The 8806-nt window shown below is 47.4% G+C and overlaps 1 long non-coding RNA gene across 2 annotated transcripts in view; it reads right to left on the bottom strand.

The window, feature by feature from the left end:
* Positions 1-447: 447 nt before the first annotated feature.
* The window catches only part of LOC129540509 (uncharacterized), a 53009-nt gene continuing 44650 nt past the window's right edge, over positions 448-8806 (bottom strand). The window contains exon 3 of one of the 2 annotated variants that reach the window (XR_008682668.2): positions 448-670. This is a non-coding gene — a long non-coding RNA (uncharacterized LOC129540509). Of the gene's footprint in view, positions 671-2901; positions 8189-8806 lie in introns of those variants that run through there. The other variant, XR_016037256.1, reaches the window with a different exon arrangement.

Raw genomic sequence — 8806 nt, 5'->3', positions numbered from 1 at the left:
GTGGGTCAAGGACCACTTTGAGAAGTTAGCTAGAAAAACACACACATAAGGTCTTGTCCCATGATCTCAGGGGCCCACAACCCTCTGAGAATAAAACATTTGGAATCCCCGAGACAGGGCAACATATGAAACATATACACATAACTATGGATCAAATGTTTTGTCTTCCTAAAACTCATATGTGGAAGTTCTAACACTTCCCCACTACCCCCTGCCCTGCCATGTGATGGCATTTGGGGGTGGAGTTTTGGGGAGGTGATCAGGTCATAAGGGTAGAGCCCTCACAAATGGGATTAGTGCTGTCAGGCCCTTTCTCTGCCAATGTTAAGAAGACAACAAGGGGCAGCCTGCAACTCAGAAGAAAGCTCAAAGCCCTCTCCAGAACCCAACCATGGTGGCACCTGATCTCACCCCTTCAGAACTGTGAGAAATAAACTTCTGCTTTTTATAAACACTTGGTCTATGGTGCTTTGTCACTTTAGCTTGAACAGACTAACACAACATTCTAAATGAAATTAGAGGTGACAGTTCTCCCCTATACCTTAAGATGAGCGGATGCTGTAGAATACTCAGGTTTGTCAAATCCCGGGCTCCAGTGTCCAGTGGATCTAGGGTAATCCTCCTACTAGTGCTATCACCTTGCTGAGTCCTCTGTGTTCCCCTTCACATCCTATAAAATGGAGATAATATCCAACTTAGAAAGAAAACAAGTCCAACTTAGAGACTGTGGTGAGGACTGAGTGAGACAAAGCCCAGCACAGTGTCTGGTCAACCTCAGCGGATGCTGTTATTATTGCTGTTGTCCCTGCTGTTGTTGTTGCTAGCAGGCAGGAACAACACAGCCTGCTCCTTTTCCCCTGTACCATCCTCACCTACCAGCAGACCATGGGTGGAATCAAAACTAACACTTTTCTAGGATCTGTACCATCCAAGGCAATGACCAAAGAGGAACATTCCTCAGCTAGCAGAGGCTCAGGAAGCAGCTCATAACTCAAAATAACTGTTGAAGACAGGGGGCATTTGGGGCTGTACCTGTATTGCCTTGGCTAGAGAGAGGGTCTCTTAGGGAAGCTCTCAGCATGTCCTTTGGCTAGGCGATGCTTTTCAAGCTTCAGGCTGCACCCCCTTAGTGGGTATTGAAATTAATTGAGCAGGTCATGACCGACCCTCTCTCCCCCCTCAAAAGAAATAAACTGAACTAGAATAGATCAGAAGGCATCATCTTTAGAAAGCATAATGCTGTTTCAGGAAATTTATTTTGCTTAAGTGTGTGTGTGTGTGTCCCCTGGAGAAGGAAATGGCAACACACTCCAGTATTCTTGCCTGGAGAATCCCATGGACAGAGGAGTCTGGTGGGGTACAGTCCATAGGGTCGCAAGGCATCTGGCAGGACTGAAATGACAACAGGCAAGGAACAAAAGAGAAGGGAGAGTTTTTAGGACCAAGAGAATCTGGACAAGGGGTAGGGCCTGGGTGTGGAAGGTGCTGGAATCTGTCACTCCACCACAGGCCCCACCCACCCCACAGGTTATTATTTTATCCTTTTCTGGCTCTGTTTAGGGATTAGCAGTTTTAAAAAAAAATACATCAGGCTCTTAAACAATGCGGACTTCTGTGTTTGTCTGCAGGAGCAGCAAGGAGATGGGAGGTCTGTAACTGGTGCTGCAGGGCCCGAAGCTAAAGGGACAGAGTGGGAGGCGTGGGGGGCTGTTAACAACACCCCAGCAACTGCAGCGAGAGCAGCTGGCCTGAGTGGAGGCGTCTGATCCACCTCACACCTCTGCCTCTGTGGCTCCTCCTACCCTCAGGGTCCAGTGGGAACAGAGCCCTTCATCCCACCCTCAATCCTCTCCAGAATCACAGTCACCCTCCCTGGTTCTCTGGAAGCTGGATGTTCTGAATTCCTTCTCTCAACCTTCACACTGCCCTCTTTCTTCTGGCCTCAGATGTTTCCCACTGACTTTCTTCTCTTTGGAACATTCTCCGGGCCTTGTCCTTCAGGCCTCGTCTCAGAAGTCACCTCCTACCCGCCCAGCACAGGTGGTTGGGCCTCTGGCGTGACTGCTGGGGTGTGGGTGCCTGTCACCGCTCCAAGACTGAGCTCCGAGGCAGGACCCAGGTCTGCCTCACAGCTGCATTCCTGCCTCCCTGGAGCACAGGGACACCCAGCCACGCCGGACTCATCCTTCATTAAACGACTAGGCCCAGGAGAAAAGGCTGAGGGGTCAAATGCTATTTGCTCTGATGGCGGGAATTTCCAGGAATCTGAGCAATGAGGGGTTGGGGAGAGCAGGAAATGCTAGTCCAAGGACAGAGGTGAGTCAGAGAGGCCAACAGACCACACCAAGTGAGAGGCTGGCGCTGTCCAGCCAGGTGGGTGGGGCGGGCGGGTGCTGCAGAGCAGGCTGTGGCGGCTCCTCCGCCTTTGATGGCCTGGGCTGTGCGGGGGCCGTGGGGGCCCAGCTCCTGTCCCCTGGGCGCCTTAGGAACCTCAGGACCTCTGACTCCAAGTTCAAAGGTGGGAAAGTACAAGTTGTGTTTCGGGTGTGGGAATGAGAACAGAGAGTGGCTGGAGCAGTGAGCAAACGGGAAGGAAGAGGCAGAGGGGCCAGGGTGGGGTGGGGTGGGGGCCATGTCTTGGAAGGCCAACTCAGGGGACAGGTCTTGTCCAAGGCCATGGGAGACCACCAGAGGGGAAGGTGGGCTACAACCACCACCTCTATAATTGCAAATTTTTACAAAATTGCATACAAATTGCTATGTTTTTCTAGGGAAAAAAAACCCATAGCTTTCATCAGATCCTCAAAAATGTTGTGACCACAAGCAGTAAACAAACTCTGTGTTTAGGACTTCTGAGCAGGCTTAAGGACTATCTCTCTGGCAACGGTGTGCTTGGGAGAATGGAGTTTCCCTAGGTTCCCTGGTGGAAAAACATGTTTCATGGCAAGACCGTGTGTAAATATTTGAGATCTGACATTTGGTTGCTTAATAAGTTTGCCTGCCTCTTCACATAAGTGTTAGAATTTTTATTTTCTGATAGAGGTAGCCCCCAAAGTGATCTACATGCCTGTTATATTTGCAGAGGCCTTGTTGGGAGATTCTTTAAAGAAAAGAAAGATTCTTTAAAGAAAAGGAAAGCAGGGAGATTCTTCTCTTTGCTCCTGACCCCACAGGATCCCAGCCACAAGCCTGGCTGGTCCACTGCTGGGTCATTTATTTGTTCATTCAACAAACCTTTCTTGAGTGCTGACCATGTGCTAAGCATTGCACCGAGTGGTGAAGAAGTCTTGCTCCTTGACCTCAAGTAAACCACAAGGCAGTCAGGGAGATGGATGGGAATCAGGTAATTGCAGTCTGAGATGAAGGGAATAAATGTGCGTTTCTACTCCAGTATGAGGGGAGGAGAACAAGCAGGCCTGGGCCATCTGTGGAAGGACTGATGACAGCAGGGCAGAGGGGAAGGCCACCAACATGAGGCCTCATCTTCTTTGTATGCCAAAATGCCTAGCAATCCCATTGAGCTTGACATTCCTCAGCTATACAGAGGAATTCCACTTCAGCCCTCTGTATAATCTAAGACCAACTGCAATTGGCTTTTGCATGTTTTGTTTTCTCTTTTTCTTTACAGGTTCTGGGAAGCACAGGGATAAAGAAGTTGGCCTGCGGAGAAACTCAAAATGTGTTGTGGTCAAGTTCACTGCTTTCAAGAATGAGGACATTTGTCTCCCTTTGTCCCAGGGATGTCCAGCTGGCAGATGCCTTTTCTTCCACCCACATTTCTGCTGACATCTGTGCGTGGGGCTCCCAGGCAGCAGTCCCTTGATAGAACACCTGTCCTCCCCGGGGCAGTCCCATGGGATGATGGTGAGGCAGACTGCCCTTCCCTTTCCATCCTGCCGCTTGATGCTCCACCTCACTCCCCATAACATGACTGCACCAGTGGTCCTTGATGTGTCAGACTTAGCTGAATGGCTGGGTATAAACAAGGAGAATTACTACATCACAGGGGAAAATTTGTCCATTTCATATGATTCTCCTCCTGATCCAAGAATAAGGCATCACACAAGTGCAACCTTGCATAAGGAAGCCTCACTGGGACTGTCGAATTTCTCATTTTGCTCTGCTACCCTCAGCTCTCCCTTCTTTCAGGCCGCAGGGCAAATATCCACTCTCCTCTTTAGTGAAAGTGAAGTCGCTCAGTCATGTCTGACTCTTTTGTGAACCCATGGATTTTAGCCCACAGAATTTTCCAGGCAAGAGTACTGGAGTGGGTTGCCGTTTCCTTCTCCAGGGGAATTCCTGACCCAGGGATCAAACCCAGGTGTCCCGCATTGCAGGCAGAGGCTTTACCTCCGAACCACCAGGGAAGCCCTCTCCTCTTTAGGGAGTCCCCTTTCTGATCCACACAGAGGGTTTCACCCTAGAATGTGTCCTCCTCCTCTCTCCAGATGGACATGGTAAATTCCTTATCGTCTTTTGCCAAAGTCTGATGTGCCTGGTTGGCAAATAGATGGGGAAACAGTGGAAACAGTGGCTGACTTTATTTTGGGGGGCTCCAAAATCACTGCAGATGGTGACTGCAGCCATGAAATTAAAAGACACTCACTCCTTGAAGGGAAAGTTATGACCAACCTAGACAGCATATTAAAAAGCAGAGACATTACTTTGTCAACAATGGTCCATCTAGTCAAAGCTATGGTTTTTCCAGAGGTCACATATGGTTGTGAGAGTTGGACTATAAAGAAAGCTGAGCACCGAAGAATTGATGTTTTTGAACTGTGGTGTTGGAGAAGACTCTCGAGAGTCCTTTGGACTACAAGGAGACCCAACCAGTCCGTCCCAAAGGAAATCAGTCCTGAATATTCATTGGAAGGACTGATGTTGAAGCTGAGACTCCAATACTTTGGCCACCTGATGCGAAGAACTGACTCATTGGAAAAGATCCTGATGCTGGGAAAGATTGACGGCAGGAGGAGAAGGGGACAACAGAGAATGAGATGGTTGGATGGCATCACCGACTCAATGGACATGAGTTTGAGTAAACTCCAGGAGTTAGTGACGGACAGGGAGGCCTGGTGTGCTGCGGTCCATGGGGTCACAAAGAGTCAGACACAACAGAGCGACTGAACTGAACTAAACTGAACCTATGTGTTTGGTTTCCCTATGTTAATACTAGAACTGGGAAGGGGGTATGGCTGTAGGAAGGAATAACAGGTGACCCCAACAGCTGAATCTGAGAGCCTGTGTTCAGAACGGGGGCTCTTCCTGTCTATCAGTAGGGTAATTGTCATTCAAATACAAATACATCTCCTAAAGAAAAGCTTTAATTGTAAGAAATGGTACCATCTAGATCCACATCAAGGGAGGCAATCATTGTTGTAAGTGTCACGTGATCTGCATAGATCCCTGCCCACAACGGATCCAGCAGTTAGTAAACAGAGCAGTGTTCCTCTCTGGTGCAGCTCCCCCACCCTGAACCTGGCGTCCAGGCAGTGCCTCTGGGCTGACGGAAATAAAAATACACTTTGCAGTATGATGTGATAATATTCAATTCTGCTCTAGAAGATAAGAAACAAACAGGATGGTTACTACTCATAAGAAGTCTTAAGTAGAGATAAAAAGCAAATCGCTTTTGAACTATGAGCAAAATGCATGAGGTGTGTTAAAACCAGTAAGGAATCCATAAACATAGACTAAAGTAGAGTGTTCCTTATAAATAGAAAGGAATGGAGAGACCAGGTCATATGGCACAAAGCATGCCAGGCTGATAGCTAAATCATCTCCCGATTGGCCAATCCGAAGGCTCCTATATTGGTCCCACTTCAGCCTCATGTGTGCTCTGCTCTAGAAATGAAGACAAAACCCTTGGCCACAGAGCAGGTTGATCAGTGAGCTGTATCTACTGGCCAGGTGTCCTTGGACCTGTGACACCTGGTGTGAGTTGGCTCCAGGCTGAGGCCCCATGTTGAACTTCGAATTAGTCAGGGTTCTCCAGAGAAACAAAACCAATCAAATGCGTGTGTGTGTATATGCATGTGTATATGCAGTAGATACACAGATGTGTATATATGGGTAGCACTAACAGCTCAGTCGGTAAAGAATCTGCCTGCAATGCAGGAGACCCGGGTTCGATTCCTGTGTCGGGAAGATCACCTGGAGAAGAAAATGGCAACCCACTCCAGTATTCTTGCCTGGAGAATCCCATAAACAGAGGAGCCTGGCAGGCTGCAGTCCATGGTGTTGCAAGAGTCGTACACAACTTAGTAACTAAACCACCACGTGGGTAGAAGGAGAGACGTATTTTAAAGAACTGGCTCGTGTGACTACAGTGGCTGGCAAGTCCAAAGTCTTCAGAGTAGGCTAATAGGCTGGAGATCCAGAAGAAGTTGCAGTTTGAGTCTGAAGACCGTCTTCTGGCAGAATTCCCTCTCTTTCTGGGAAGGTGAGTCTTTGTTAAGGCTTTCAATGACTGGATGAGGCTTACCCACATTATGGAGTACAATCTACTTTCCTCAAAGTTTACTGATGTTAATGTTAGTCTCCTCCAAAACATACCTTCACAGAAATATCTTCAACAGTGTTTGACCAAATATCTAGATACTGTAGCCTAGACAAGTTGACCCATACAATTAACTATCACAAACTTCAGCTTTGATTCTTGTAACTTCTCCATCACTGGGCAAGGCTGATGTAGCTGAGAAAGAGACAGAAGTGTGAGCATTGCACAACCAGGAGCCAGATAGAGGGTCCTTCCACTCCACTTGCATCCTACCACAAGTGTGCTAACCTGCCTTGTTTCCCCTTCTTATGTTTTAAATGGATTTAATAAACTGTATTATTGGAGTATCTTAATCAGATATGTGAGCCTTTTTTTCCTTGACCTGAGATAGCTTATCAGTTATTGGACTTGGAGGGTACCATTGCATAAGGCAATTTCTCACACTGCAATGTCCAAACATCTAGCATCAGCTTTGTAATGACATTTTTCTATACTTTAGACCATATCCTTTCTTATTCTCTGTGGGCAATGGGCATGGGAACAGGAGTAATGGGGATTAAAATGCTCCACCCCATCACTGGGTTAATGAGTTTTATTCTTCTACTTATAAAACTTTCCAAAAATATTTGACTGTGTTTTTCAAGGACTGGATGTCTGGAGAGAAACTCTCTCCAGAGAGTTTCATGGACAGACATTCCATGGACAGAGGAGCATAGTGAGCTACAGTCCATGGGATCACAAAGCACTGGACACAACTAAGTGCACATGCTGTATCTGTTCTGTAGTAGTTGGTTATTAGGAAGAATAGGAACACTAGTCAGGGAGTCTGATCAAAAACAGAAAATACAAGCTGAAGAACCCAGATCCATCCCTCTCCTTACCTCCTCCGCAGGAGCCTCAATCCCAGCCACCATAGAGGTCACCTCCAGGTCAGAAAGGGAGTCCTTGCTCTGCCTACTTACAAGGTGTGTACAGGAACTGTGAATGGCATGGGCTGGGAATTAAATTCCTTAAAAGCATGGTCTTGTTTTCCTTTGAACCCCCAGCACCTACATCCTGCCTGGCACATAAGATGCTCAGTGAAACTTTGCTAAATTGAAGAGGAGTTGGAGAGAGAGCCAGTTGACTGGTCGGCAGTGGGGGAAGATTTGTTTCTGACTGCCCATGTTGGAAATCTGAATGCAACTTTTCCTAGAAGTGCTGTTATAAATACATGGTGATTATGTGCTTAGGACCATGGTGTGGCCCTGAAGGAGATAAGTAGGCTTTTGCTAACCAATCTGTGAGCATAACTAGTATTTATAACACTGTTTTCCTATGGGACATATATTACAATTTTTAACTAATTTACTGAAGAGTTACTCATAAGCTGAGAACTGCCTGTACATATCGCCCCTATTGTCAGCCAATCCCTCATCCCAGCATGTCCATATACTGGTGAGTATATGGGAAAGGGTTCAGGTTCACTGATTCCATCACCTCCCTCCTCCTGTGGTACACGCAGTGATTTTGCACTCCGTCCTGCGTCTTGTAGCTTGCTGCTGTAACACCTCAGGGCAGAAACTGCTCCTTAATGTCACACCTTCCTCTCAGCACACACTGTCAGCCCCCAGGACATTGTCAATGCAAGAAACAGAGTAGTCACCACACCACTTCTTAGGAGAGTTGTTTCCCACTCAGGTCTTCTCCCTGGAATGTGGGAGGGGTAGGTTGTTAAGGGTGGGTGATGGGGAAGAGAATGTACAGCTGTGCTCACAGCCCCCACCCCACGGCGCGCCCACTCATTCTCCAGTAGGGGGAGCCAGTACATGGCAAGCCTCTTTCTTCCTTTCACTGAAATTTGTTGGCCTGATTCAACTCTCCAATCTTAGCAGTAAAGGAGGGATTTCTGCTTTTCAGAATGAATACTATTAATGGGGAAAAGATTCCTTTTATTGAACATACATTTGAGTGTCTTGAATGAAAGAAACATGCAAAATGATTGTGAACTGTAGTGCTTTCTATGGCCTAAGCCCATGCAAACTTTGAAGAGTAGCCTAGGAAACGGATTCTGAAGAATATTTTTTGCAGCTCCATATAGTGAAGTTCAGTTCAGTTCAGTTCAGTTCAGTCGCTCAGTTGTGTCTGACTCTCCGTGACCCCATGAATCACAGCACGCCAGGCCTCCCTGTCCATCACCAACTCCCGGAGTACACTCAAACTCATGTCCACAGAGTCGGTGATGCCATCCAGCCATCTCATTCTCCGTCGTCCCCTACTCCTCCCGCCCCCAACCTTTCCCAGCATCAGAGTCTTTTCCAGTGAGTC

This window comes from Moschus berezovskii, chromosome 4 (assembly GCF_049115385.1).
Source record: "Moschus berezovskii isolate FMDL1 chromosome 4, NW_MosBer_1.0, whole genome shotgun sequence".
Taxonomy (NCBI): Eukaryota; Metazoa; Chordata; class Mammalia; order Artiodactyla; family Moschidae; genus Moschus; species Moschus berezovskii.
Note: the sequence above shows the minus strand (reverse complement) of the source record. Positions and strands in the feature narration are given on the sequence as shown.